This window comes from Melospiza melodia, chromosome Z, assembly GCF_035770615.1.
Source record: "Melospiza melodia melodia isolate bMelMel2 chromosome Z, bMelMel2.pri, whole genome shotgun sequence".
Lineage (NCBI taxonomy): Eukaryota > Metazoa > Chordata > Aves > Passeriformes > Passerellidae > Melospiza > Melospiza melodia.
In genome coordinates, this window is record NC_086226.1 from 8,551,677 (window position 1) to 8,578,947 (window position 27,271).

Genomic DNA, 27,271 nt, shown 5'->3' on the forward strand with positions numbered 1-27,271 from the left:
TGTGCACGACCCTGTGTGTGTGTATGTGTGTGATTGTGTGTGTGTGTGATCGTGTGTGTGCGCACAGGGCACGCGTGAGGTGACCACGACCCTGCTGCTTCCACTCTGGGGAGGTGGGGGGACTTGCAGGGACTGCTGCTGGTGATGTGTGTGTGTCTCTGTGTGTGTAGGGCGGGGGGGGGGGGGGGGCGCCGTCCCCACGGTGCTTCCACGAGTGTGCATTTGCACGGGGGTCGGTGGGGCGCGCGCGTGTGTGCGGTGCCTCCCTCCGGCTCAGCATCCGTGGGGAGGGAGGCGGCGGCGGCGGCGTGTCCGCAGGGGCGTGGACCAGTGTGTGGCCGTGGGGGGTGCGTGTGTGGGTGTGCGTGTCTGTGAGCCTGTGTGTGTGTGTGTGTGTGTGTGTGTGTGTGTGTGTGTGTGTGTGTGTGTTTGCGGGCGGGTGCGCGCGGCGCGGCGGGGCCGGGAGCGCGTCCCCGGCGCTGTGCCGGGGGGTGCGGGCTGAGCTCATCGCTGGCTCCCCGGCGCTCCTTACCAGTGGCTTCTGCGGTCACATGGGTTATGTGCTGGAGTTTAAAAGAGCTTATAGCCCCCGAGCCGGTGCAGAAGCAGCCGGTGGTTGCATGGGGTAGCGCCGGGAGCGGCGGCAAGGAAGGCGCCGTGAGTAGCGGGCGGCCGGGGCCGGAGGGCGGCACGGGATGTACCCCCACCCGCGGGACGGGGGAGGCGGCCTGCGGGCACGGGGGTCAGCGCAGGCGAGCCGCGGGGCCCGCCGCCCAGGGAGGCGGAAAGGAAGGCGGGGGGGAACGCTTTCTTCCCCCGCATTCGCTCCCGGTCTTGTGCTCCGTCCCTCCCGCCCCGCAGCCGCGCACCTTTCCAGCGCCCGCGTGTGTCCGCGCCCCGACGTGGGCCGCGCGTCCGCCCCCCCGTGAGGAACCAATTTGGGCAGCTCAATACTTTCCTGCCCCGCCGGGCGCGTGTTCCCGGCGGGGAGGGATGGGGGGCGAGGGGCCGGAGCGTCCCCGCACCCTACGAGACAGCGGGTCCGCATCGGGGCGCGGCGGTGGCACCCCCGTCCCCTGCCCCGCGGGACCCCCGTCCCCTCCCGGCCCGGAGGGCATCGCGGCCGGCACCAGGTTGAGGGCTGCGAGGGATGAGCTCTCCCTGCGGCAGTGCGCGGGGCTGGAGCGGCTGGGACTGCGGGGCGGCTCTTTGTAAACCGGAGCCCGTGGATTTCCTGGGCGGGAGAGCAGGCTGCTTCTCCGTCTCTCCAAAGGCGCAACCTGCCTTCTTCTCCGCTGTGGCAGTGCAGATTTTATTTTTTCTTTTCTATTTTTTTAAATTTTTTTTCCCTGAAGTGTGATTTTTATAAGAAAAGTGTCTGCATGGTGTCTGCTTCTGGGGAACTGCTCTCCCTGGGCTAGGCAGACAGTTCATCCCGAGCGTGAGTACAAGGGCTGCTTTCCAGAATTGCATAATACACACCGATCCCTATGCTGCTCAAAACTCCCTGACATTTCCACATCTGGGTGACTTCCCCCACTGCAATCCTGCAAACGAGTTGTGACTCCAGTCAGCTCGTGAGCCAATTTGTGGTGTCTTCACTGAGGACAGAACCAGGTCTGCATGTTCCAGCTTCCCTGGCTCCTCTGGCAGTTGTTTCCTTAACCCGTAAACTTTTTTTGGTGTAACGATCGGCACTTCTTTACTCTCTTACGTTCCCCACCCCAAGCTTACGGACACATGTGCTGGTCTGTTCAGAGCACAGGTTACAGAGAGGGGATTGCCTGCAAAGCCGTTCAATTTCTTTTCCCCATCCCTTTGTGTTTTAATTTGTGGGATGGTTGAGGAGGTCCTTTCCTCGGATTGCTTTTTGCTCGGGAACTTGCTGACATCTCGGATTTAGCGAATTTCTCTGGCTGTGCCCACTCTCAGCACACCGCGTTGTGTACTCGTGTGAGGGACATGCAGCTGCCAGTCCCACTGGCCGTGTGTTCAGGCAGTGAGGCTCTGACATTGGCTGCTTTCTGCAAAATGTGCAAATATTTGGGAGCAGCCAGTCTTGCTCCCGGATCCCTGCCTTGCCCCTATCCGTGAGGAGTTAGAGCTTTGCTGTGATGTGTGGAGATGTGCAAGGGATGCTCGTGTCTGGCCGGGCAGCATGCTGAGACCAGGTGCTGGGACCAGAACTCTGTGGGGTTCACTGTACTAGGAGGACTTTCCCAAGACAGGCTGAGCTTTAGAAATGAGAGCCTCGTGCCTGGCAGCCTTCCTTCCGACAGCTCCTCAAGATAAGTTTATCAGAGCCTCTTGTCAGAGCAAGCCAAGCCATGATCTAATGATCGTACATTATCTTTGGTCTAATTTACTCCAAGAGGACCCCATTGTGTCAGGACTCTGCATCCCCTTTCCCCTGAAAAGTGCTCAGCAGCTTCTGGACTTGGGAAAAGCCCTGATACCTCTCACAGCCACAAAGCTTGTGATGCACACACACATTCAAATAACTGTGCAGCCAAGGCTTAGCTTTTGGGGACGTGACTGACTCTCTGAAGCTGGCAGCACGAGTTTTGTGGGTGCAAGCCCCAGCTCCTGGCCACTCTCATTTAATTCCCTGCAAGCTGGAGACACGCATCCTGCTCCAGCTCAGTCTGGGGCTGGGTGTGCGCCTGGGGAGCGTGTCTCTCAGCTCTGTCGTTTATTATTGCTGCCGCTGCCATTATGCCTGACAAATGAGAGTTGCTGAGTAATGTGCTGTTTGTGTGTAAATATCTGAGTGCTCGCAGCTGAGCTCACTCCTGCCACTTTGCAGGAAGCCATCTCAGCACCTTTCCCCTGTGAAGACCCGGGAGTGCACAGCGTCCTTCTGCGGGGACCTCCCCACCGCCACCGCCAGCTCTAGCCTCCGCTCGCCTCTGCTTCCCTGCAAGCGTGAAGCCTCCATCCTCTCCGGCTATCGTGGCAGCCCTTCTGCTTTCCTGAGCGTGAGTCAAGGGTGGGAAAGGGCTGTGTGTGTGTGTGTGTGTGTGTGTGTGTGTGTGTCTGTGTGTTTCTCTCTCTCTCTCTCTGTGTGTGTGTGTGTGTGTGTGTGTGCACAGTTGCTCCCGAGGGTCCGTGTCCGAGGCAGAGTGACTTTTGGGGACTTTGAGTGTTTTGATGGAGACAGTCATGCATAACTAGGAAAGGAGGTTTTCGGGTTGGTTTGGGTTTTTTCCCCTGCCTGCTCAGCCCCGAGTTCCCCCTCATTTCATCCCAGTACTGATGAAGATGCTAAATTGCTCCTTCCCATATTGTTTTCATCCCATTTGCAGTTTAGCATCCAACTGCTTCTTGCAGTCAGTACTTGCTCAGCCCAGCTAGGCTGATCGCAGCTTTTTTAATCTCCCCTTGTAAATCAATCCCTTCTGCCTCCTGATAATTTTTGTCGCTCATTTTTCTGAAATCCCTCCAATTTGTCCATTTTGTGTTGGTGACGTATGCCTGGCCCTAAACATGATGTATACCAGGCATGGCAGCGTGAGGGAAGGACACCTCCTCCCCTCCCACCCCGCTGGGGCTTGTGATGCTTTGTCAGCACTGAACTGAGTTACTTCCCCATTATTCTAAGCTATAGTCCCTGCTCGGTGTTGCAGAAGAAAGCAGCATACTCAGGTCAGTGCCCTGGGGAGAATTCCTCCAAATTTTGGTGATGGTTTACTGAGGTTTGGTTGCATGCTGGTAGCAGATGCTGGAAGGGGCCGGTGGTCTAGGTGTATTCCTGGGGTGCCTCTTCCCACAAGAACTAATAGCTGAACAGGAGGGGTGAGGAAAATAAGAGAGGGCAAGCTGGGCAGATGGGGAAACTGAGGCACGTGCATGCACATTTCCTGTGCATCTTTCCAGCTCTTATTTAGGTGCTCTGCGTGTGGGGTGTGGTTGCACTTGTTAGTGCTGCAGCTGGCATGGGCATTTTCTGAGGAGATGCTGGGTGTTTGGTCAGAGCAGGCTGGCACACTGGGATGCTGGGCTCTGGGCTGATTTTGTTCATTGCTTCTCGTGCTCATAGCCAGAGCCTGATGCCACAGGTGCTCTCATGGGGAAGAAGCAGGGTAACAAAGTGCCTTGCATTCGCGCACTTTGAAGTTTTATCATGCCAAACCCTGAGCTCCTAGGACTGAGCATTCCCATTCCCTGGAAGGGCCGTGCCCTTCCAGGATCTGTCTATTTTTAGGAGGAGTTGTATTCTGGACAGTGTCCACTGCAGATGCTCTCTGCCTCCTCCTCTTGGCCCTCCTCCAGGGACACCGTTTGGGCTCTCTGCTGGAGGGGCCGCTCTTGCCGGGGCTCCTCCAGGGCAGAGCAGATCCGAGCGGATGTGGGACCGTGGGGATGCCCGCTGGGCTGTGGTACCCCGGGGTGCTGGGGAGGGACAGCGAGCTCACGCTGTCCCTTGCATGAACTGCTGGGAATTCGCCGTGCTCCAGGAGCCAGCAGCACACGGTGGCTTCTGCACGGCGTGGCCAAGCAGGGGTGCTGCTGCCTGGGCCAGGTGGTACCCGGTGCTCGGCGGTGCCAGGCGCCGGCCCGTTCGCCAGGATGACACTAGGGGGCACGAGATCTGCTGGAATTCCTTTGTTGGGGATGGGAAAGGAGGCTGCAAAGCCGCTCTTGACCCTTCAAGCCCCGTGCATCATTCCCCCCGCGCGTTTTGTGGGAATTACGAGTGTTAAACCCCACGAGCTGTCCCGGTAACTCCTCCTGCCGCCAGGGCAGGACGCGGCTCTCCGGAGGCTGCTCCGCTGGCTCTGCCCGTCCCTGGCCGTGGGAGCAGCAGGACGGGGATGGAAGCGGTCAGCCGGAAACATCTCCCAAGCAAGGAGGTGGTGGATGCAGCCGGAGTGCCAGGGAATCTCCGGGGAATGTGGGAAATCCAGGAAAACACCTTAGCATGGTTTTAATGCCTCTCTAGAGGCGTTGTCCAGAGCAGGGATTAAGTTAGATTCAGGGCTGGCTTTCAAGATGCAGCGTGTTATGGTTTCATTTTCTGCTGGTTGTTAAATTCATGCATGATGTCTCCTCAGGGTCATGTTTTCCCAAAGCAGCAGAAACTTTAGAGAGTCTGATTTCATGAATGGTTCTGATCGATCTGAAACATGGAGAGAGTGTGTATGTGTGTGTGTGTGTGTTTTTAATATGTGTGTCCATCTACATATCTGGGTGGGGTGCAAAGAATATGTTTTTGAAGGAGTGTTTATGCGTTTCTGCATACATCCAGCTGTAATATTGTCCTGAATCCTTAAAATCTATTATTCCAGCTGTGAATGCGTGTATATATATTAAAGCACTGTATACTGGAGTCTTTCTCTCTTGTTATAACAAACCTCACAGAAAGCAAATAAAGAGACATTGTTCTCATAGCAGGCTTTTAAGGGCTCAATATTTATCTTCTATGAATTTTGATAGTTTTTGTTCAGCATGTTTGCAGTTATGATGGTGGTGGGGGGTTTGCCTATCTACTTCAGATTTTGTGCTGTTGGGAAACTGAAAACATTTGGATCGTTTCAGCTTATTCATTAGGTAATGAAAACAGAAGTCAAGCTTCTGGATTGAAATGTTGGCACCTGATATCATTCTGGCATATTAATTTCTCAATGGTTAGGGTTTTTTCTAATGCCTTCCGTTGCCAGATACCAGGCTCCTTTGCTGGAGCCGTGCTTCTCTCGCGAGCCCCCCGGGCAATATTTTTAGTAGGACACTGATGCATCGCAAACACTCCTGTACTCCGAGAAAAAGCTTTGCTGGCTGTTGTTGGAAGTAGCGCCAGAATGGGTAGAAAGGAGAGATGAGAGGAGGACGGCGCTGCCGCTGCGTCGGAGCGTTCGCTTTGTGCCTGAGACGGAGGTTTTGTGTCGGGTCGTGCAGGTGCTGTGCCTGTGCGGATGTGAGGGCAATTCCCCAGCTGGCTTCTGAGACAGGGCTGAGGAGCAGGGGTTTATTTATTTTGAAATGCCTGGTGAATTGGAAGGAGGTCCGGGAAGAAGTGCCGAGTCAACTTTCAAGTCAATTAGGGATGCGTCTGGAGGTGTGAAGTGGTTTGAAGAGGACAGGGTGATTTGTCTGAAAGTGTTACCTAATTAGAGGGTATAGTCAGGGCTCTAATTAGCCATGACACCCTAAAGATGTTATCAAAGCCCTCTTGGGGCACGGCTGATCCAGGGCCGTGGCTGGGAGCTCTCCGGTCAGCGTGGCCGCGCACGGCCGGAGCTGCCGCCCTCTGGCTCAGAGGCAGCCCCGATGCTTGAAGAGGCCCTTTTCCTTTTCAGGTAACTCATGATACCCTCCGGGGCTGCTGCCAACGTTGAGTGATGTTCATAAAGTCACAGAATGAAAGGAAAGCCTGCAGCAGTTGTAAGAATTAATACTGGTGCCCACTATGTGGGAAATCTCCTCTCTTTTCCCTGAGGGGCATCACTTTCTGCTGCTCTCTGCCTGGGGGGAGGCTGGAGGGGGAGGGCTGTGAGGATTTGCATTAAGTGATGCTGTACTAACAGCTGGTGGAGGAATCGTGACCCCTTTCTTAGCATTGCCTGACAGAGGGGACATGGGATCAGCTGAATTCTGGCTTGCCCAGACCTGGTTGTATTTAAATACTATGCAACACACCCTGTGAGGGGGAACTGGTGCAGGAAGCAGTACAAGAAGTGCTGGGTAAGAGGGAAAGGCTCCTGGGAAGGCTTTTCCCTGACGTTGGAAGGAGTTTGCAGCCTGCACCTCTGCTGGCCACACCTGGGTGGTGGGTGGTTGTTTCCCTTTTGAGAGTTGGGGCTGGGGATTGCTCTCTCTGGGGCTGCTCTCACTGCCTGCTGTTCATCCATCAAAGCCATTGTTCAGTCAGCCCTGTGAGGAGAGGAGAGTGGGAGCTGACCATTCCCAGCAGTGGTGCCAAGAGCCAGTAGGAGCCACCTGAAGCCAGGCTGGTGGATGGGTGTGGAGAGCAGGGCCCATTGCCATTCTCAGCAGCAGTGAGCAAAGGAATTCTCTTCTCTCTCAGGGCTGAGGTCCCTGTGCGTGTCAGAGCCCTCTGAATTGCCAGGAGAGAGCAGTGGGTAGCTCAGACCTCCTTGGCAGGAAGGAGCTACTGTTATTCCTGTGTCAATGGGAAATGAAATGGATCCTGGGGCTAGGATGTTCCCTGTGTGCTTCATCAGTGCTGTGAGGAGCCTGGCTCTGCAAAGGGACTCTCTTTGCTTGTGTAGGTGGAATTGCAGCCCCCCAAATGCAAACACACAGCCAGGCACACTCCCGTGCTCGCAGTTACCCAGGGATGCGCCTGCTTTTAATTATGTGGGTGTTAAGCCAGTGAATTCATTTTGTTCACAAAGTTGCAGCCTGGCATTTTCCTACTGCTCCTGGTCTCTGGTGGCATTCCCACCCTCTGGAGCACATGTGCAAATAACTTGGGGACTGGGGTTTGGTAACTTGGAGGACAGTGCCACACAGGGCTGACCCAGGCAGCTCTCCCTGAGCTGTTGCTGTGCTGTGCCAGGGCTGCAGGGGCCACGCTGGATTTTAGGGTTATGGGTGGTGGATGGGGAGCTGCTCCCTGTGCTGTCACAAGCTGATCAGCACAGAAGGAGGGACCTGCACTGCTGCCCTCCTGCCTGGGGAAGCAGCCTGGGTTGGGCATCTCAGCGCCAGGCACGAGATTTGGTTATGAATTCTAACAGTGTCTTGTATAATAAAACAGCCTTATCTCTGCTTTTGCCCTAGGTACACTCTGCACGACACTCCTTTTGTCTAGGGCCTAAAAATGCTGGTGATAATGAGGACACATCCTTTTTTGTGGTTAAAGTGTGGTTCTCAGATGCAAAGGGAGGCAGCCTGTGCTAGACTTCACCACCAATGTGTGATTTACCCTCCTCTGTGCCACTGAACTGAGGGCTTGAAAAACAAATATGTTAAAAGGAAGGAAAGACAACAAAAGGCTGCTGGTGCTCTGAAATTCGATCAAAAAAAGCTCTGTCCAGTCCTCTGGGCTTCTCGCGTAACGAAGAGCTCTAGAAATAACAGTGTTACAGGAAAGTGCACCCACCGATAACAGTGGGTTTGGGGATGGGACTGCTTTGTTCTTGCTGAGCCGGGTTGAAGTTCATTTTGGGTATTGAAGTTCATTTTGGGTATTGAAGTTCATTTTGGGTGTTTTTACACCCCCCAGAGCCGGGGTGTTACTGTCACTCCATGAATCCAAAGCCATTCAGAGCTGCCTGGGACCTCTCCGCTCTGAAATCCTTGTCTAGCCTGTTGCCTCTCCCCAGCGTGCCAGACACACATATGGGTGGGAGGCTGCTGGATTTGGGAGCCCAGCTGGTGGGGGTGGGAGAGGTCCCACCGAGCTGCCGCCGCTGTTTCTCCCGGCTGGGTTCAGAACAGTTTCCTCTCGCCCCATCCCGGCCATGTGCGGGGCGGCCGGCTCCCCACACGTGTTGCACAGACACATTTCCATGCTGCCTCTCGGTGCCTGCCCACCTATTTGCAGCTGGGGGAGCTGAAGCTGCTCTTTCTTGTGATTTGTTTAAAAAAAAAGTCTCTCTCTGGATGGAGTTGTCTGTGCTTTTATTGACCTGGTTACGGGAACGACAGAGGCTTTTCCGTCTCCTGGACGCGTGATTTCTGCAAGGGCTCTGGAGCAGGGGCCGGCTCTTGCTGCTGGTGTGTTTCCAGTTCTCCTAACGTGATTAGTTTGACAGGCCCATTGGGTATGCTGGCGAGTCTAGTTTTTATTTTGTGCATGAAAGTAAGTTCTGTGACAGGGCACAGAGCACCAGCTAATGCTGACATCTGTGCAGGAGGGACAGATGTCAATATTTTTGGACAGTATTTTTGGCCATGCCTCAGACGTGCTCTGCCACCTGGCAGAAACCCCTTGCCCTTTTGATGGGGCATTTCTGTAATGTCTCAACTTCCTGACCATTTTGGAGACTCTTCCCTTGTATCTGCAGTTGGAGTTGTTTTGCCAGAAGGTGCAGTTTGAGCTCAGTGAAACCTGAGTGCTGAGGACATTCCAGGCATGCACCTGACGGCTCTCAGTGAAGATGTCCATCCTTCAGAAGTCCAACAAGCTACCATCAGTCATTCCCATTGGCACATTTGCCTGCTGGGCTCCAGTTTCGTGTGTGTTGCCATCTTCCAGCAATGCTGAGGCACACCATGTTTTTGGGGCTTGTTGATGTGGGAGGAGGACTGGAATGGGGATCATCGATCATCCCTGCTCTGCAAGCTGCTTTTTGCTGTACCGACATATCTGCTCTTCCCCAGTCCTCTTTGATCTGGATCAGCAGTTCCAGCTTCACTCGGGCTTGTTCAGCTGCAAAGCGAGGATGAAGAGGAATTTCCCCAGCAGCCATAGGGGTCCTCGACTCGAGGGGCATGCAGCACTTGTGCTTTCTAGATCTGGTAAATCTGTACCTCTGGTCCAGCCAGAAATGGTGGTGTTTTTTCCCAAGCAGGGCTGCCTTATGCACAGGGTAGAGCCATTTCTGCACAACTGGACCTGGCATCTCCCCATTTCCTTCCAGAGCAAGGAAGGAGATGACGGCATGACTTGCAAAAGAGCCAATGGCAAAGGATTTGTGTTGATGATTTTGACTTTGCCTCTCCCAAGGAACTAATCTGGCCTGTCTTTGGGTGTAGGACCCAAACTGGAGGTTTAATTCACTGCACATCTGCTTTTAGGCTTGGAGGGTTCCCCAAGGCTGTTTGCTGTGGTACATTACCAGGGTCAGCCTTTAACCTTGTGACCACTAGGGGTTGGAGGCAAGCATCATTGCCTTCAAAGAGGGGAAGCTGAAACCTGGAGTGGCTGTGGGATTTCCTTGAGGTCCCAGAGCAGAGCTGGTGGCAGAAAACCAAATTTCTTGAGTTGCTAACAGCTCCTGCCAGCTGTGGAACACATTAGTAAACACTTGAGTAGATCAAAGTAGGGCATCCGGGTCTTTGCACAGCACTATGCTTATCTGTCTATCTGTCTGTCTGTCTGTAGTGCTTCTGGCAGTCAAACCTAAGATGACATTTAAAGGCTTTACTTTTTTTCTCTCTTGCTGGTTTCAGATCAAATTTGCTGAGTTGTCAAGCTGAAGATTCTTTTCTCCTAAGTGCTGGCCCAGCAACAGCTCACTGTGCTGCATCCCTGCCTTGGAGGAGTCCCGCTGGGTTCCTCCTGCCTCCCATCCCTGGCTTTAACATGGGGGAGTGGAGCAACAGCTTTGCTGGTGGACAGGAGAAAAGAAACAGATTTTTGCTTCCTTCTTCTCCCTGTTGATCAGGCCATTCTGGGCTCAGTTAGCAGCAGCTGTTCAAAAACAGCAGACAGAGCCAGGTTTGCATTGAAAAAGATGTTTTGGGGTGGAGAGGGCAGTGGTAGAGGCTTGCAGGCAAACCCTTGCTCCTCCCTAAGCCTGGCCTAGGTCTCAGAGGCAGGCACGTGTGCTGTGAGCTGGTGGGCTCTCAGCAGAGTCCCAGCAGGCTGGGTGTCTGTCTGGAGACAGCCAGGACGAGTGGCACCAATCAGCCTCTGATCCACTGGGTTTCAGCAAGGAAGGAGAGCGCTGTCCTGGTGTGTGATGAGGAAATTGCTCCCGTGTCCCTGGAGGCTGTCACTCCAACACTTTGCCATGCTCTGCTGGTGGGGAGCGGCACCAAAGGATGCCTCTGCTGCTGTTGTCTGCCTTGGGGACAAGCACAGACTTGTCTCCAGCTGGAAGTCAGCTTGGGGAGTGGAGAAACCTCCCCAGAACATGCATTTGCAAGCTCTGGTGTGTGGCAGTCCCTCCCAGGCAGTCACAACCTCCTGCCACTGTGTGAGCGGGAAGGCTCAGCGCCTGCTTCCTGGCATGAGGAGAGGATGGAGCTTACCCCGCTCTGGAATAGGGAGCCAGGAGTGGCTGCAGGTGCTGGAGCTGGAGCCAGAGCCATCCCCTGGTCCCAGCACCAGCAGGAGGCTCCAGCTTCAGTCCTTGGAGCATTTTTGAGGGTTTTGTGCAATGTGGTTTCAACTCCATCCCTTCCTCTTGTGCAAGGCTCCTCCCTGAGCAGGCACAGTGACAAAGTCAATCCTTAGACAGCTGTAGTTCTCTGGATTTTGCCAGCCTCTCACCTTCCCCTTTACATTCACCAGACCGCGCCTGTTGGGAGCTCTCTCAGCTGTCCCTGAGCAGCATCTTTCAGCAAGGATGGCAGCTCAAGAGGGTCCCCCATAACTCAGTGTGTGCTGCCAGTTTAACCCAGCCAGTGGCCCTCTGGCAACCCCAGCTGCGCTTGTGGGGGATACCAAGCAGCTGCTAGACAGCAGAGACACAAACTGACCTGCACCTTGGCTTTTCAGGGCAGAGTCATGTCTATGTGGATGGAGCAAGGCTGTGTGACACAAGCACTTACAGCGTTGGCTTCAGTGACCAGAAAAGCCAGAGGCTGCTCCTGTTACCCAGACTAGGAGATGGAGGAATTTATTTATTGTTCTAACTCCTTTCCAGAAGTGGTTCAGAAGTCTCAGCAACAGGCAGCTCTCTAAAACTGAGACGAAAAGCACAGGATTTTTCCTTTTGCTGTGTCTTGGACAGTTAACCCTTTTAGCCATCCCATGTCCAGATGGTGTGACCAGGCTCCATGGGACTCAGGATCATCCCTCTGGAGACACCTTTGGGCATGGCCTGGCCCTGCCCACAGAGCAGTAGTGCTGAACCCTTCCATCTGCAAATTTGGGATCTGCCCTAGGTACAGACTCTGTCTCAGTACTGCTCAGTTTGAAAGCCTTGCGTCATCACTGTCCCCCCAACAATTGCTGCTGCAGACATTAATTTTTCCCAGATTTTTGCTTCCCTTTGAATATCTCCGCTATGGATCATTTTTCTTACATGTGTTAGCCGGTATTTTCACAAAGCTGAAGCTTGTGCTATTTCCTGCCTGTCTTTCTATGCTTTCACTTGCTCCCTCTTCTGTTATGCCTAGAACAACCCTGGGCTTTTTTTCTGCTCACATCAGAAGAAACTGCTCCTCTTCTTCTGAAAGCTCACATGATGGGGAGAAAATGCCATTTAAAATATGAGGAATCCTGTCCACCCACATCATGCTTAGCACATCCCCAGCTGGAGAAAAGTGTCTCCAGACTCCTGGGGTGGGAGGATCAGCCGGGTGTCCTGTGGATGGGGAGAGTCTTGCAGGGCAGGGGCAGGCTGCTGAGGCTGCCAGCAGTTTGTGAGGGCTGCAAGGTGAAGCTCCTGGCTGCAGCAGTGATGGGAGGGGATCTGGGAGCTCCTGCTCCAGGAGGTCTGAAGAACCACACAGGATGGGTGCTGAGGAGGGGGCAGCAAGGCCAGGCTGGATGAGTAAGAGGGGTGTCTTCTCTCTGGTGTTGTATGTAGGTTCCATGTAGGGAAGCAGGGAGTGTACAAATTAGTCAGTTTGTCCTTTAGCTGTGTTTTTCCACTGTTCTCTGTAGATTCCCAAGTGGAAACTTATTTTAGGCTTGAAGCCACCCTAATGCATTTTGTTTGTCTAGCTGTGGGTGCTGTTCTAGCTGAGTCTGTGTGGGGAGTATGTGATAACTTCTTTTTTAATGTCTCCTTCTTTAGTTCTGTGGTCCTTAATTGATATTTTTAGTCTTTTATCTCATCCAGCTGCTGCACTTGTCTCTCCTGAAGGAGAGTGATGCTGCAAAGAGTGGGACAGGTTTGCTGCAGATCCTCAGGCCCTGAGCTGGGGACAGAGCATCCCACTGTTGGCTCCTCTTGCTTTTGCCCTAGTCCTCATGCCATGCTATGGCATTTTTAGAAGCCATGAGCAGTCCTGTTTGCAGGGGGAGACTGACACAAGGTTCCAAGAGGATGGAGTGGAAAGGTTGCTTTACCTATCTGGAACAATGAGCCCCTTTGTGCACCTTTTTTTTTTTTAGACCTTACCTTCCTTGTACCCTGCCTCAAAGAAGCAGGAAAATACTCCTTTTCCCAAAGCCAGGTACCAGGGGACCATCACCTCCTGCTATAAGCTCAGGAGTCAGACAGCAGCTTAAACACTAAATATATCTGCCTCTGCAGCTCTTGGCTTTTACATAAATAAATCTTAAGGAGGTAACTTTTTGCTGTGCAGTTCTCCGGGCTGGCTCTGCTGTGGTTTCCACTGAGATAGCATTTGGCTAACACAGCCAACCAGGAGTGGAACAGGCCTGGAGCTGTATAGAAAGTGATTAAGATAAGCCAGGGTTATGATTTGCCTGTCTGATCCTGAAGCTTTGTGCATTATTTAGTGTGTGTAGCAGGAGGTCAGTAGCCTCCTGATAATTTTCATTAGATTAGTCAGGCAGGATAATCACCTGCTCAGGAAAAAACCAACTCGACACTGTCTGTTCAATAGTTGGGGTTTAACTGAAAATAAATAGTCTTGTAATTATAAGGACACTGTCAAGGTCAAGAGGCTCAAAGATTCGCTTTCTTTTTTCCTCTGGTGTGTTTACAGAGATCCTGCAATTCTTTGTGAGATTTTTTTTCCTCCCTTAAATTCAAACCGAGATCTTCAGAGCTCTTAAAAGAAATTCAACACTTCCACAGCAGTGGACGTGAGTGGTGTTGCAATAGCCAAGTGGTACTTGTGCCCTGCTGCAGCTGAGTGACCCCATGCTAATGAGCAGGGCACTTGCAAGCGAGCTGGGAGTGTGTGCAGCCAGCCCAAGCAGAGCTGAACTGGAGTAGAAATGCTCTCCCCTCCTCCTCTGGGCTGACTGCAGGATGGATCCAGCCTCGAAGACTGGGTCCTGCCAGGCAGGCAGAGGATATCCCTCCCTGGGAGCAGGCAGCCCAGCACGAGTGCCACCCTGTTGAAATGAGGGTGTGTGTTATCTCCCGTGGGTGACTTTGCTGCTGTAATTAGCTGAGACTTTCAGAAAGCCCAGGAAAGAAGAGGTGGGAGTGAAGCTGATGCCATAATCAGTACCAATGGGTTCTGCAAAGGGTGCTTTGCTAAAGAAACTGATAGGTTATTAAGGCTGGGGTTGGTGCTTGTGCAGTACTGAAATGCCTGCCCTTTTTCACCCTAGAAGGGATTGTGCTTGCTATTTATCTTCCTCATACAACAATAAAGCCCAGAGGGACCTTTGTAATCTTCTTAATCTGTCCAGCTGCAGGACTGGTGCTTGCTGGATGAGACTTAGGAATGGCTTGCAAGTGCTCAAGGTAGAGTCAGAGGAGATGGTACTAGCCCAAGGTGATGTAGAGCTTGCTGGTGCTGTGGCTCCTTGGCAGTGTTCTGCCAAAGCAGGTAGCCTTGTGTGGGAAGTGTGGCAAGCTCTCAGCTCTCTTTCCTGAGCTCAGCTGTGAGCCAAGAGAGCTGCAGGGATCCTTCAAACATGGTAACCTATATGGCAGAAGAGGCAAGGTTTGCATGCTTGTGCTGGCTGTGCATGCCTCTACCATGGAAAAACAGCGCTGATGTTGTGGCCACACGAGCTAGTTAGTGCCCTGAGTCCTTGCTGCTTTTGTTTTGTTTTGTTTTGTTCCCAGTCTAATTGCTCATAAGTGGGGATTCTTGTCATCAGAGCTGGTGGGGCTTGTGCTCATCCCATCTTCACTAAAAATCTGCTGCTCTGGCTCCCTGTCACGGGCTTTGACAGATGCCCAGGGGAAAGCGAGGGCATGGCTCGGCCTGATATGCCGAGTGACTGATGCTGTGGTCTGATGACTGATGCCACACGTCGCAGCAGGCGCGCGGGTGCTCCCTTGCTCTTCCTCTGCTGGAGATGGGAGGAGAGGGGGCTGCCTTGACAGGTTGCTTTGAAAGCAAAATTACTCCAGGGCTGGATTTCTTCTCCCCCCTTCCCATCATCTTCCACCCCCCCCCCCATTTCTTTCTTGCTTGACAGAAAAAGCATAACTCGTCTTTAATTGGTGCTTTGTGCCTGTCTCCTGACAGAACTCAGCAGAGAGGGGGCTGGCTGGATCAAAACAGCTTGAAGTTGTGAGACTGTTATACATCTGGCCTCCCTGTTTGAAACAAAAAAACCCTCTAAACTTTTATTTCAGCCCCCCCTGCCTGTTTTAAGCCAATTCCTTGCGAGCTATGAAAGCAAGCAGTGGGTGCTGCTCCCAGTGCTTCTCAGACATCCCATCAAGGAGCACGCTGACATGGGGCTGAGCACGGCACACCATGCACCTGACCCTCAACTGAGTCTGGGATTTGGGGCATCTAATGGCCATGTGTGTGGAAGGTGTCAGACCGCTTCATCATCTTACAAATAATTCCTGCCAGTGCCTGGAGCACAAATGTTGCATGGCGGATCAGGCAGGGAAGTGGTCTGCGCTCCTCGGGCAGCAGGGGAAACAGACCTGGCCATGAGCTTGAACAGTGGCCATGAGCAGTGCTTCCTATAAGAGCAGGGCAAAAACGGGGTTAGAGCAGTGGCCCTGGTCCTTTCAACTGCCCTGTTGTGGTTTCTCTCTCTGTTGAACATCTGCAATTTTAAGAGGCCAGGTAGCATTTCCTGGGGGTGGGTGGGGTGATGGGAAGAAGCCCTTGCCCTTGTAATGCCTTCAAGCTCCAACTCTGGCAGAAAACAGGATTATGACACCCCCTGGAGCCTTTGCAGCCTGGGCTCGCCCTGGTCTTTGCAGAGCAAAATCACAGAATCATAGAATGGTTTGGGTTAGAAGGGATGTTAAAAGATAATCTCATTCCACCCCCATGCTATGGGCAGGGTCTCCTTCCACTGTCCCAGGTTGTTCAGAGCCCCATCCAGGCTGGTCTTGAACACTTCCAGGGATGGGGCACCCACAGCTTCTCTGAGCAGCCTGGCCAGTAACTCAACATCACATTGTTTGCTGTAAGATGTGCCTCCTGCCTGGTCGAGAACTCCTCTCTCCAGTTCCTCTCCTGGATTTCTGAAGAGGCTTGGGTGTCTCCTAATGCTGCCTGTTCCAGCACTGTCTATTGGAGTGGCTTCCAGGGATATAAGGCATAGACTAAGTGTGTCATTGAGATCCTTGCCAGTTGGGTCTGTCCCCATGCAAGATGGGGACAGCAAGAAAATAAATTGTTTGTAATTGTTTATTTGTTTGTTTGTTTGTTTGTTTGTTTCTACTCTGGGGTTTGCAGGTGTTTCTGCCTTTCCACAGCCAGAGGCAGGGATGAGACATCAGCCTGCAAACTGTTCCTGGCTGGGATCTCTGCTGGGCTGTTCCCTTAAACTCTGCTTTTAGTGCAGACAGACCAGCCCTGGTGCAGGTGGGGCAAAGGCCATTGCAAGTGGCTTCACAGCAGTTGCTTGGTCCTTTCTGAGGTATCAAAGCAAGCCTAAAGCTGGGGTGATATTTCCGTAGGTGTTCCTGGGGCTCCTACTAGGATGATGGGAGAAAATTACAAAGGGATTGGTAGTTAATATTGGGCAATTCCATGAGCATCATCAGGAGCCATGCTACTGTTGGTGAGCAGCACTTTAGGGGGAAGGGGATGCTAGGAAGAGACTTGTAGGAGGATGCAAAGAGGGAAATATCTGCAGCTGGAGGCTGGAGAGGTCTGAGCAGGGTCTGTTTGCCTGAGGAAGGCAGCTGCAATGAAGGCATGTGCAGAAGTGGGAGGCTGGAGGAGCTGGGTGCAGTCAGAGGGGTGGAGTGGTGTTACAGGTGATGTCCTTGAGCCAGGGAAGCACCATGGTGAGCTTGGTGGTCAGGGTGAGGATAAAGTTGTTGTGGAGACTGAACTGGTAAATTGGCTTGTGCTGGGCTGAACTGGAAGTGACAGCTATGTCTCCATGAGGAGAAGTCAGACTTAAAATGCTGCAACTACTTCACACAGCCACCAAAGGGCTCTGAGCAGGGTCTTCTCAATGTTTGGTAGGTGTTTGAGTACAAAGGAGGAGGGAAAGAGATGGAGCTGAGTCCTGGCTGGATTGATGCAAGTCCAGAGTAGCGTCACTGCCCGTGGTGAACTGTGGCACTGCAAAGATCTTACCCCACTCTTGGGACAGGCAAGGAAGGGAAACATCACCTGAGAGAGACCAAAGACCTGATGGGCTGCATGTGCTGGGGATGTTTAGACTGTGGGCAGGGCTGGAAGCCCAAAGGAATAGGCATTTGAGGGAAGCAGACCCTTTGAACTTGTTCCTTATTATAGTCTGCATGGGAGCTTGGACCCTCTTATGGGAGGGAAGAAAAAAAAATGTATCAGTTCCATCACAGTAAAATCCTTATTTGCCAAATAATCATGTCCAACGCTGTCTTCACTCTGCATTGTCAGATTTTTCTTCACTTTTTTGGGGACTGTTCCAGGCATTCTCCCTCATGGGTGGTCTCAATCTCCCATCCACAATGCTTCTTGCAGCCACCCAGAGCCATTCCCAGCTTGTTCTCTGCTCTGGGTTGAGCAAGGCATTGATGCTCTGGATTGTTCTTGTTTCTGAATTTGTAAAGTCTATTCAGCAGATCAGTATTTAAGACCCTCCCCAGAGCTGGCTGTGTGGGAGAAGCTGGCAGCCACATTTGGGGGCCACTTCTGTCCCACTTTTAGTTCCAGGTCTGCAGCGTCGGGATTCCCACCCCACCATACCAACAGAACTGCTTGCCATCCCCTACCCAGGGATGTTTGGAGAAGAGTAGAGCAAGGTGCTATAATCTGGTAGTTTAGGTAGCAATGCAGTCTTTTTTGCTTTTCCTTTTACTTCAGGTTTAGTTACTGTTTTCTTGACAGTAGAAAATAACCAGTGTATACCTATTAAGTTCCTGAGAGGTCCTAACTTTATTTCTAGGCTGGAAACACCGTACTCCATATGTCAGGAGCTGAGGGCTGCAGTACTCCCAGCAGTGCCCTGTCACCTCTGGGGAGCAGCCCACTGCTTCTACAGCACAGATGCTTTATTGGTATCTCCATGTTCTTACTGCTCGGTGTGTGATGGACAGTGGCTCCTCAGCCCTGAGTCTGGAGGCAGGAAAGTGGGGCAGAGCAATGTCCTCCAGCAGAGGAGGTTGTGTTAGGAACTTCTGGCTCTGCGCTTATGCTGTGGGGACCATTTTTCTGCCCCTTCAGCCTGCTGAGAGCCCAACATCCGATGTGTGTGCCCCTCCCAGGTGGAGAAAGTGCAGAGGCTAGAGGAGGGGATAGTCTCTGCCTGGATCCCTCTTTGAACCGGTGGGATTCAAAGCTGGGGAGGGAGTCCCTCTGGCAGAGGGAGTGGGGAGCCCTAATTGCCCCTCTTCCCAAGGCTGCCGCGCGTGTTAACGACCTGTAATGGGACGGGTTGTGCTAGCCCATTAAGCCCCAATGGGGTCCTTGTCGACTTAAAAGTGTGAGGAATTTCACTCAACCGTGTTAAAACACTTCCACCCCCTTTAATAGCTTCACGCATTGATTTAACCCCCCTGGCACCTGGGGTTATTGGCTGGGAAAAGCCATCTGGCTCTCCACAGCCTCCTGCCCTGCCTTCACGCAGCTACTTTGGCCATCATTCGCATTTCTGGGGGATCTTATTAGCGGAGGGCTGTTGGAGCCCTTGCCTTTGCCGTGCTCCTGGTGGCCGGCTCGGCACAGTCGGTGTGGGGAGCAATTTCCCTCCCATCGCACCGAGCGCGGCCTTGCTTTGCTGCTTTTAATGAGAGTGCTTTTGCCCTGGCTTGTGTCAGCTGCAGCCCACCTGTGCTGCCAATTACTCCAGCGAATCTGGTGTGACCTGCCGGGCTGGATGTCCGAGGTTTAAGTGTTTCTGAGCTGCAAGGTGTGAAAAATCTCACCAGTGTTGAAACGGCGGGGTGGGGGAGCGGCTTGCTGCGTTATGAAAGACCTGAGGACACGCTGGTATCAGGTGCTGCTGATCTCCGGGGAATTTAGAGAATCAAGGGCTCGGTAATTGCAGGCATGTTGCCAGCATGTTGAGAAAGAAATTCTTAATCACAGGCTGTGTGCCCTAATTCTTTATTTTTTTTTTTTTTTTCCTAGTAATTGAATTAGTTGAATGTGTACTGTAACACCTCGCTGCCTGGGTAGGCCGGGAAGGACGCACACGCAGGCCTGAGGTGTGCCTGTGTGCAGACTGGCTGACAGGGCTCTGTGGGAGCGGCACGGCCGTTCTGCTACATAAACACCATGCATCTGTCACACATTTCCCTTCTCTGCAGAAGCTGGCATGCCAGCCTTGCTCACGCTGGCCCAGGAACCGTCCAAGATCAGCTCTCTGCGGTGCCCATGGAGCCATGACTTCCTTCTGGCTGGTGCCTGATGCTCAGATTCTTCCTGTCTCCTTGTAAAAACTGTTGTTATTGCCATGGTTTGAGTCATTGCAGGGCAGGTTTGAAGGGGAATTTTGGCTGGGCTGGTGTCAGCCCAGATTTGTTTTTTATCCTGCACTGGACAAAAGGCAGTAGCGGTGTGTGGAAATTGTGGTAGCTGGGTTAGTGCTGGGGAGTGAACCCTCTTTTGGGGCTCAGTGTCCCTTCAGTTGTTTATGCACCAACAAGCAACTCCCGTGTGTAAATACGTTGATGCCTGAGGCACACATTTAGAGTTACAGCTGGCTTGTGATCCTCTGCTAGGGCCCAGCAGCTGAAAGCTGGGAGAAGACACAGCATTTGGGATGCTGGCTGGGCTCTGCAGTGGCTTGGTCACTGTGTGCTGTGGTCCCACCTGGGTGCCGAGCAGGAAGCACAGTCCATGGGGAGAGCAGTCCCTGGCGGCACAGCTGCAGGTCAGCAGCAACTCCTGTTAGCTCTAACTCTGTCAAGGTTTCTGCTTTGGGGGAGGGCTTGCCTATAGCAAGCAGCTCTCAAAAGGCTGCAGCAGGGCCCTTGGTGAATTTTAGGGCAGAAGTTCTTGCTGGCTCTGTGGGATTGGCTGTCTCCATGTACCATTCAGAAGTCCTGTGCTCCCTAATAAATACCTCTGCAGTGAGATGCAGGGAAGAGAGTTACAAATATTCAAGGTGGGGCGATTTCAGGGAGAGCAGTGAATGAGTGAAGAGGGGTGTGCAATCTCCCTCCTCAGAGCAGGGAGGGCAGGGGGATCGGTGCATTTAAAAGAAATGGGAAGATACTGTTGGTGAAGTGAAGCCTGTTTCAAAGGCTTAAAACTGCTCTGGACACCTGTGGCACAGCCTGGCCTGGGACTTTTCTTTCTTGGCAAGGATATGCCTTGTACATGGAAAGCTGGTCTGAGTGACCTTCTGCGTCTGGCTGTCAGAGGAAATGTGCTGAGTCGAAGCAAGTGTTTCCAGAGCTGAGTGCTCAGCTCTGGGTCTGTTTATCTCCATGCTGAGATGCTGGGGTTGGCAGCCGGGCTATGGTTCTTCTCCAGTGCCTGGGCTTGCTCCCAGCCCAGGCCCATCAAACCACTTGTGATATGAGCTTCCTTCTGACTCTGAAGGTCAAATGGCTTGCAGCAGGGTGACAAAGGAGCCCTTGATTTCAAAGAGATTGTTCTTGTGCCTTGCCCTAGGAAAAGTCTCATGGGCTGGGAAGCATGCTGGCTGAAAGGAATGCTTAAAATGTTCTTTCTTTGCTCCTGTCAAAAGCCCTTGCAAATGTGAATCAAAATATCTGCCACAGTGCTTTCCTGCTGCATGCTTTAGGCTGGCTTATTCCTTGAGAATGGCTTGGGATGTCCTGGGATTCTGTCCCTGCCAGTGGACAGTACTGGACATGCAAGGAATGGCATAATAACAGGGTGAGCATGTGCTATAACTCCAGCCTTTGACAGTCTCAAAAGTAAAGAGGTTTTCTTCCCCTCTGCTGTCAGTGTGTCTAAGTGCATCGATTGTAAGAAAGCAAGTCCTGATCACCCAGAGCATCACCACCCACCCACCCACTCTTGGGAAGAGCTGAGGACCTGGCTGAGCTGGATTTTTCTCCCTCTTTCTGTGGGAGCTATGCTGCTTGTGTGATACTCATCCCTCGCCCTCCACCACTGCAAAGCCTGTGTTTCTGTGCCTGCAGCTGCAAGGTGCCCTCCAGCAAGGCTCTGTGCTCTGAGGAGCCTTGGTGATGCTGTGCACCCCAGCTTCATGCTGCATCCCTCCTCTGCCCAGACATGCCTTGTCAAGCGTCTCCAGGTACAGGTTTTATGCTGTATGACAGTAATCTGGTTATACATCTTCAGCACTCATGTGTGACAGCTCTAAGATCAAGCACATCCCAGCTGCACCTCACAGAGGTTTTCCCCATCCCTTGCTGTTCTTGGTGCTTTGTTCAACTTCTGCAATAAAGCAACGGAGGGTGCTCATACTGGACAAATAAAATATCAACATCTCGGCCTGAAAAATACCTCACAGATTTGTCTGCACAACTTTAAATTCAGAAGGAGGACCCATGAACTGGCAGCCCCAGTTCTGGTAAACCTTTGGCAGTCCTCCTGCGATCAGGCAGAAAAGGATCTTGAGTGACTTTGCCATGGCAGAAAGTTATGCTGGGGATGGAGTAAGGTTGTGATCGCTAAATTGATCATCAGCCTTAGTCCGTTGGAGATGAGGTGCTAATTACCGTCGTCATGTGTAAATTGAAGGCAGTGTTCAGGTGCTGGGAGGCAATGACTCCACTTATGCACGGCCACGGGCTTGCCAGTTGGAGCAGCCGTGGCTGTATCGCATTTGTAGCCTGATTCGAAGGCTTCCTGCTCTGCTCCCGCTGCAAGTGTGGCTTTCTACCATCTGCTTGCCCTTGAGCTGCAGAACGCAGCTCTTGGCCAGGGCGGTGATGCGCAGGGATGTTTGCAGAGCAGAGATGAACTCCGTTTTTTATCCAGAGGGGAAATACTAGCAGGAAAGATGCTGAGTGCTCCCAGCTCTGCCATTGTGCTTCACTGGGAGTGATGCTGGGGCAGATGGGAGCGCTTTGGTGCTGCTCCCCAGCTCAGTGCAGTGTCTTGCTCTTTGTAGAGGTCATAGCAGGCTGGTTTGGTGCTTTCAGGTTAGGATAACCCTAACCAGGACCTAGCCTGCAGATGTGGTGCATTGTCTCCTTGGTAGCAGTGTGCCTACATTCTTTTAGGTAACCAAAACCTGAGAGGCTGTAGCTCTTTCCTTACGGAAAAAACAAAGGACCTGCTGGCTCCTGCTCCCCACGGTGGGGCAGGGTCTGAGCAGCCAGTGGAGAGCATGTTCCCTGCATGGCATTAAGCTTTGCACATTGCTGTTACATCTGGCTGTGAAGCCTGTGGGGGAACTCTCTGCTGCCTGTGCTGTGTAAGTGTAATACAAAATCCGATCTACTTAAGATGCAGGTCTGTATCCAGTCTCTCCACGCTGCAGCTCTGGGTCACAGATGGTCACTTAAAAATCACAGGATTCCATCTGCCTTGAACTGAAGGAGGCTGTTTGACCCAGAGCCTCGGACCGAGATGCTGCGCAGGCAGGTGAGGGAGGGAGAAGGGGAGAAGATTTTTTTTTTAACCTCTTGTTCCTTGTACCATCCCTTTGAAACGATCCGAGCTATTTAGGGAGTAGGTGGGTCAGAAGGCTGGCAAGGATGGGAGAATGAGGATGAACTGTCACTTGGTGATGGTCCAGAGTACCCGAGGAGCTTATGCAGGGCTGCCCAGACGTTCCTGCTGGTGGAAGATGAAGTGTCTGTGCTGTCAACAGCTGATGGAGAGCCCCACTCTGACGCCTCCCTGCATCTGCTGGCCCGAGTGACCTTCCCTGGGAGAAAGGGACCTGCCAAAGGGTACTTTTGCTTTCCCTTCTGCTGTTTCCCACATTTGGATTGGGGGTTTGTTTGCAAAGATGCCACGTTTCTCCAGCATTGTCCAGCTCCTGGGGGAACAGGCATGGGTAAGGCCAGCTAGTGCTACCTGCACCTGGCTGACCCCGGTGCTTCCCTGAGAACTGAGAGAGTGGGACAGAAATGGCACAAGCTGCAAAGGAGCTGGTTGGTGTGCTTTGATCTTCCCCTCTTAAGCAGATCATGCAGCTGATCAGCAATCCTGGCAGACTCCTTGTGGCTGGGAGTGAGAGCGTCGTGGCAATGCAGGGAGCAGAGTGCAGAAGGTTTGAAAGGGCACTGGGAGGTCAGGGCTCAGATCCAGCCCAGGGTAGTGTCACTCCAGGCTCTCCCAGGTGATGTGAAGGAGGATATTGCTGTTGTGTGGGCAGATTGCTGTGATCCCTTTAGCAGGGCGTGGTCAGAGGCATTTAATTAGCTGTCTGGCCCTAGATAGAGTGCTCAGTGCCCTGTCATGTCCAGCTGGGCTGAGGACGGCCTGGTAAAAGGTTACTTTGTGGCACAGCACAACGTGGGTTGCTTTGAAATACTGAGGAAGGAAGTAAGCAAATCTCCCTTCCTGGTTTGTGGTTTGTTTGTTTTTTTCCCAAATCCTCTTCTAATCAGAGGGATTAGGCTGATTGTTGGCATGGCAGTACTCTGACTGTCCAGATGATAACTTCCATTCTTTTGTCTTAAGCGATGGAAAGTACCAGCAAGAAGTCTGTTTGCAGGAAATTTACTGAAAAACAAAATTGTCTGATACCCTGCTGAAGCTGGTGGTTTCTTATCTGCCCTTTGGTTGTTCAAGACCTTAGGCCAGCAGAACCTCAGGTGGAACAAGCTCCTGTTTTAGTGCTTGAGTGCACAAGGGCACCTTGTCCTACTGTTAAGGCTAGAGTCTGTGCACATCTTCTGCATTCTCTGCATCAAGGAAACAGTGGGAGTTTTAAGGTGCCTTGGTTTTAAGGCTTCTCTCTTTTGTGGTCTTGCTGTGGCCATGAAGATCTGAGCTTTCATGACTGCATTCCCTGACTTTTAAGGGCCACCTTGTCTCTTATGACAAAAATTCACGGGCTGTTTTATGATATATTCCAACATTTTTCTGCTCACAAACCTGCTCTCCCTCTCCTACAGCTGCTCGTGTGTGCAAGTGCTGCTGTGTGGCTGTGAGGTTTTGCCTTTGCAGCAGTTTTTGGGCTGCTCAGTGAAGCCTCCAGTGTCTTGGGTTGAGGATGGCTGGTCCTAGGGAGCAATGTGCTGCTGCATGGGGTTGGGATGGAGCACCTGGAATTCGTCTCCTCCCAGCATGGGTTGCATTTCTCTCTTCTTGTTTCAGTCAGTAATGCCTGACTGAGCTCACCTTGCTCAGGAGAAGTTTGTGCCTGCCTTGCCAGCTCTGAGCCCTTCTAATACGCTTCCCCAGGCATTTATTCGTGTGCTTTCTCCAGAGCTGTCACCAGCTCAGAGCACAAATGTCTTCAAGATTGAATGCTCTCGTGTTATCATTTGGAAATACATGAGCAAAAAAGATTTTTGTAGGGAATGATAATGATCTTGATGTGTTTGCAGTCAATGAGACATCAAACTGCCTCTTCTAGGGCTCCTCTTGTGTGAGAGAAGCTGAAGCCTTTCTTTTGGGGAAGGATCTCTTGGTTGGTCATACATTTTTGTGGTACCTGCAGCCACCAGCCTCCTGTGATGGTTATTTGTCCTGGGAGGTGAATCTTTCCTTGATTCTGGCATTTTCTTACTGGGGACATTTCCTTAGGAAGGGAAGTTGTGGGGTGAAGTGAAAGGGTTTTCTTCTCCTTACACCCCAAACTGGGTCTCAGTGTTGAAGCATCCTGATGTCTCCCTAACACCTTGCATGTGCTGGTGCTGTGGGTTGCAAGCAATGGCGTGACAGGTCTGTGTTTGCTCTCCCGTTGCTCCTGGAAGCCTGGCTGTGCCAGAATCCAGCTTCAGACTGGCAGCTGCCGAGCCCTCTGAGCGGTGCCACTGGCCAGCAGGCTTCAGAGCTGGTGGCCCAGGGGGGTGCAGTGCAGGAGCTGCTCTTGGCACCTTCTCTGCTGCGCTTGGCTGCCAGCTCCGTGGTGGCTGCCACCCCTGCTTGGAGGGGACAGGCGTGCTGAGGGTTTGATCTTGCCAGCAGCTGGCAGAGGCACATTTTAATTTCTGTAATGGACCTGGTTCCTGCAGAGATGGTCCAGAGAGAGATAAATCACACGGCTTGGAAAAGAGAGGTTGGGGCACCAGGTGAAGGAAGAGCCCATCTAGTTCCCATCCAGTTTCTTCCTCTGTTTCTTGTCTTTGCCAAGGTAGATATGCTTCCTGCAGTCCTGGATCCTCTCCAATACCTTATAGTTTACCAGGCTGGAGATGTTATAAATCACATAATTCACAAAGGGAAGGTGCTGAACCAGAGAGTTTCCTGGCCCTAATGGGAGCAGGGAAGGAAGAAAAGGAGCAAAAAGGGCTGAAGAGAGGAGGGGGGGGGTGAGGTTTGAGTGAGTTTTTGAGATGGTTTTTGGGTGAATATGAAGCAAGCAGGACCCTGATCCTCCACACAGAGTGGCTGATTAAAGGAAGGTGGTGTGTTGCTGCAGCCTGTCACTGCTGCTTCCCATCACTCTTTCCCCATCTGTCCCCACATTTGTCACAGCAGCTGCAGGAGATGACTCGGAGGTGGGTGATATTTCCAGATCTGTGTCTCCCACCATCCCTGAGAGGAAAACAGTGCTGCTGTGGGTAGTTCCATCTGCAGTTACTCTCTGTCCAGGTTGGCCAGGCCTCTTCTGATTCCTTGATTGAGACTAATGCTATTAAAAAAAAAAAAATGCAGTCTGATTTTAGCATGTGGGCTGCATGCAGCATCCCGTCTGGAGAGAGGGACCTTGAATGTGCTGCCAAAGCAAAATTTTTCCCCCCTAAGTCTTCTTGCTTATCTACCTTTTCTCTGCTTTTCTGCTAGTGCCTTGCTGCTGAGCATAGGGTCTTTCTGCAGTGAGCTGGTGAAATGTGGTCCTTGAACACCTTTTTGAAAATTCTCCAACTGGGGAGGAGCTGTGAGGTGCTGGGGTGCGTGGCCTGCATGCCATGTGTCTGTCCAGTCACCTCCTGGGAGGCTCCAGCCAGCCATGGCAGCACAGTAGAAGCAGAAAAAGCTCAGTAGCAACTGAGTGTAATGGCAAAAACAAAAACAAAACAAAACAAACCCAAACAAACAAAAGAAAAAGAGACAGACTCCCCCCTTCTCAAATTTAAGAAAATGACTGAAAAGGAAGAAAAACTTCTTTTTCTGAGGACTCGTTTTGTCAAACTGACCAGTGAGGTACTGTTGCCAAGGTTAGGAGGCAACCTAGAGGAGGGCAGTACAAAACTCCAGAAAGTCAACAGATGAGAATTGAACTCTGGCTCTGATGCACCAGGACTGCCCAGTTAAATTTGCTCTCTTAGATAAGCTCAAGGAATCAATTGGGTTGTGCAAATGCCCTGGTGTTTTGATATCCTAGCGTGAGCACAAACCCATGTGTCTTTGCAGGTCCTTCAAGAGCTACTGAGTGGTTTTGGTTTGGTTTTTATGCATTCCCAGCAGCAGTTCTGCCCCTTATCCCTGTGCTGCACTTTCCTGTTTGCTTGGAGCTGATGGAGACCAGAACACGTCTCACAGCTTGTAATGAGCATGGATAATACAGATCAGAAGTGCTCTGGGAAATGATGTTTTCCTTCAATTATATGTGCTTGTTACTTGTGGCAAGGGCAGGAAGTGTCCCTGAAGGTGAAGGGTGGGTAGAGTTCATGCAAAACCAAAACAGCCTGTTTTGGCTGGTTCTTCTAGCCTCTCCTCCCTTCTTGGGGAGGTTTCTTTGCCCTGGTGCCCGGAAGCCACACTTGTGCTCCAATCTCCATCAGGAATGGTTGCAGATGAGCACCTCAGGCAGTGGAGAGGGAGCACACAGCCTGCTCTGCTTGCTGCCCTGCAACGAGTTGCCTTCCTCTCTCCAGACCTGGTTTTGTTTTGGTTTTTTGTTTGGTTTTTTTTCCTCTCCTACTCCTGCTGTATCTGCACAGGCTCTATCTAAATCTTTCCAGGCAGGGCCTCTTTCTGTGTGAGTGATGTTGGAGCTGCTGTCCAGCTGAAGGCTCTGGGAATGCTGCAGAGACACAACTGGAAGTGGATGATGGGGACAAGGTGGCTCAGCACTGATGCAGAGTGGCAGCACTGCAAGCACAACAAAGTCTGGTGTGCACAAAGAACTTGTGTTGGTTCTACTGCCTTCAGAAGAAGGTGATGGGAAAGCTGTGATGAAACAGTGAAGGACTCTTGTGGGAGGAAAAAGTGCCTGGGGCAGGATTCTCGCTGTGAGGTTGTAGGAAGCTTTACATCCCCAGAATATCTTGCCCTGTTGCATTTTTAGGTTAATAATTCTGTATCTGGGGAAACTGAAGTAGAAAGTGGACTTTGAAACGGGAGGCTCTTAGAGGTTTGAAGTGGCCCTGGAGAATTGCATCAGGGAGAGGAAAGGAAAAAAATTGTGAGAAGACATGCAGCAGTGAAGGATATAAAATTAAGAAGTGTG

The 27,271-nt window shown here is 52.0% G+C and overlaps 1 protein-coding gene across 4 annotated transcripts in view; it reads left to right on the plus strand.

Annotated features, from left to right (window-relative positions):
- Positions 1 to 483: 483 nt before the first annotated feature.
- Positions 484 to 27,271, plus strand: part of CNTFR (ciliary neurotrophic factor receptor) — a 202,286-nt gene continuing 175,498 nt past the window's right edge. For 3 of the 4 annotated variants that reach the window (XM_063180400.1, XM_063180402.1, XM_063180401.1), the window contains exons 1-2: positions 484 to 657; positions 2,807 to 2,978. The gene's annotated coding sequence lies outside the window, so the exon portion shown is untranslated. The remainder of the gene's footprint in view (positions 658 to 2,806; positions 2,979 to 27,271) is intronic. The other variant, XM_063180403.1, reaches the window with a different exon arrangement.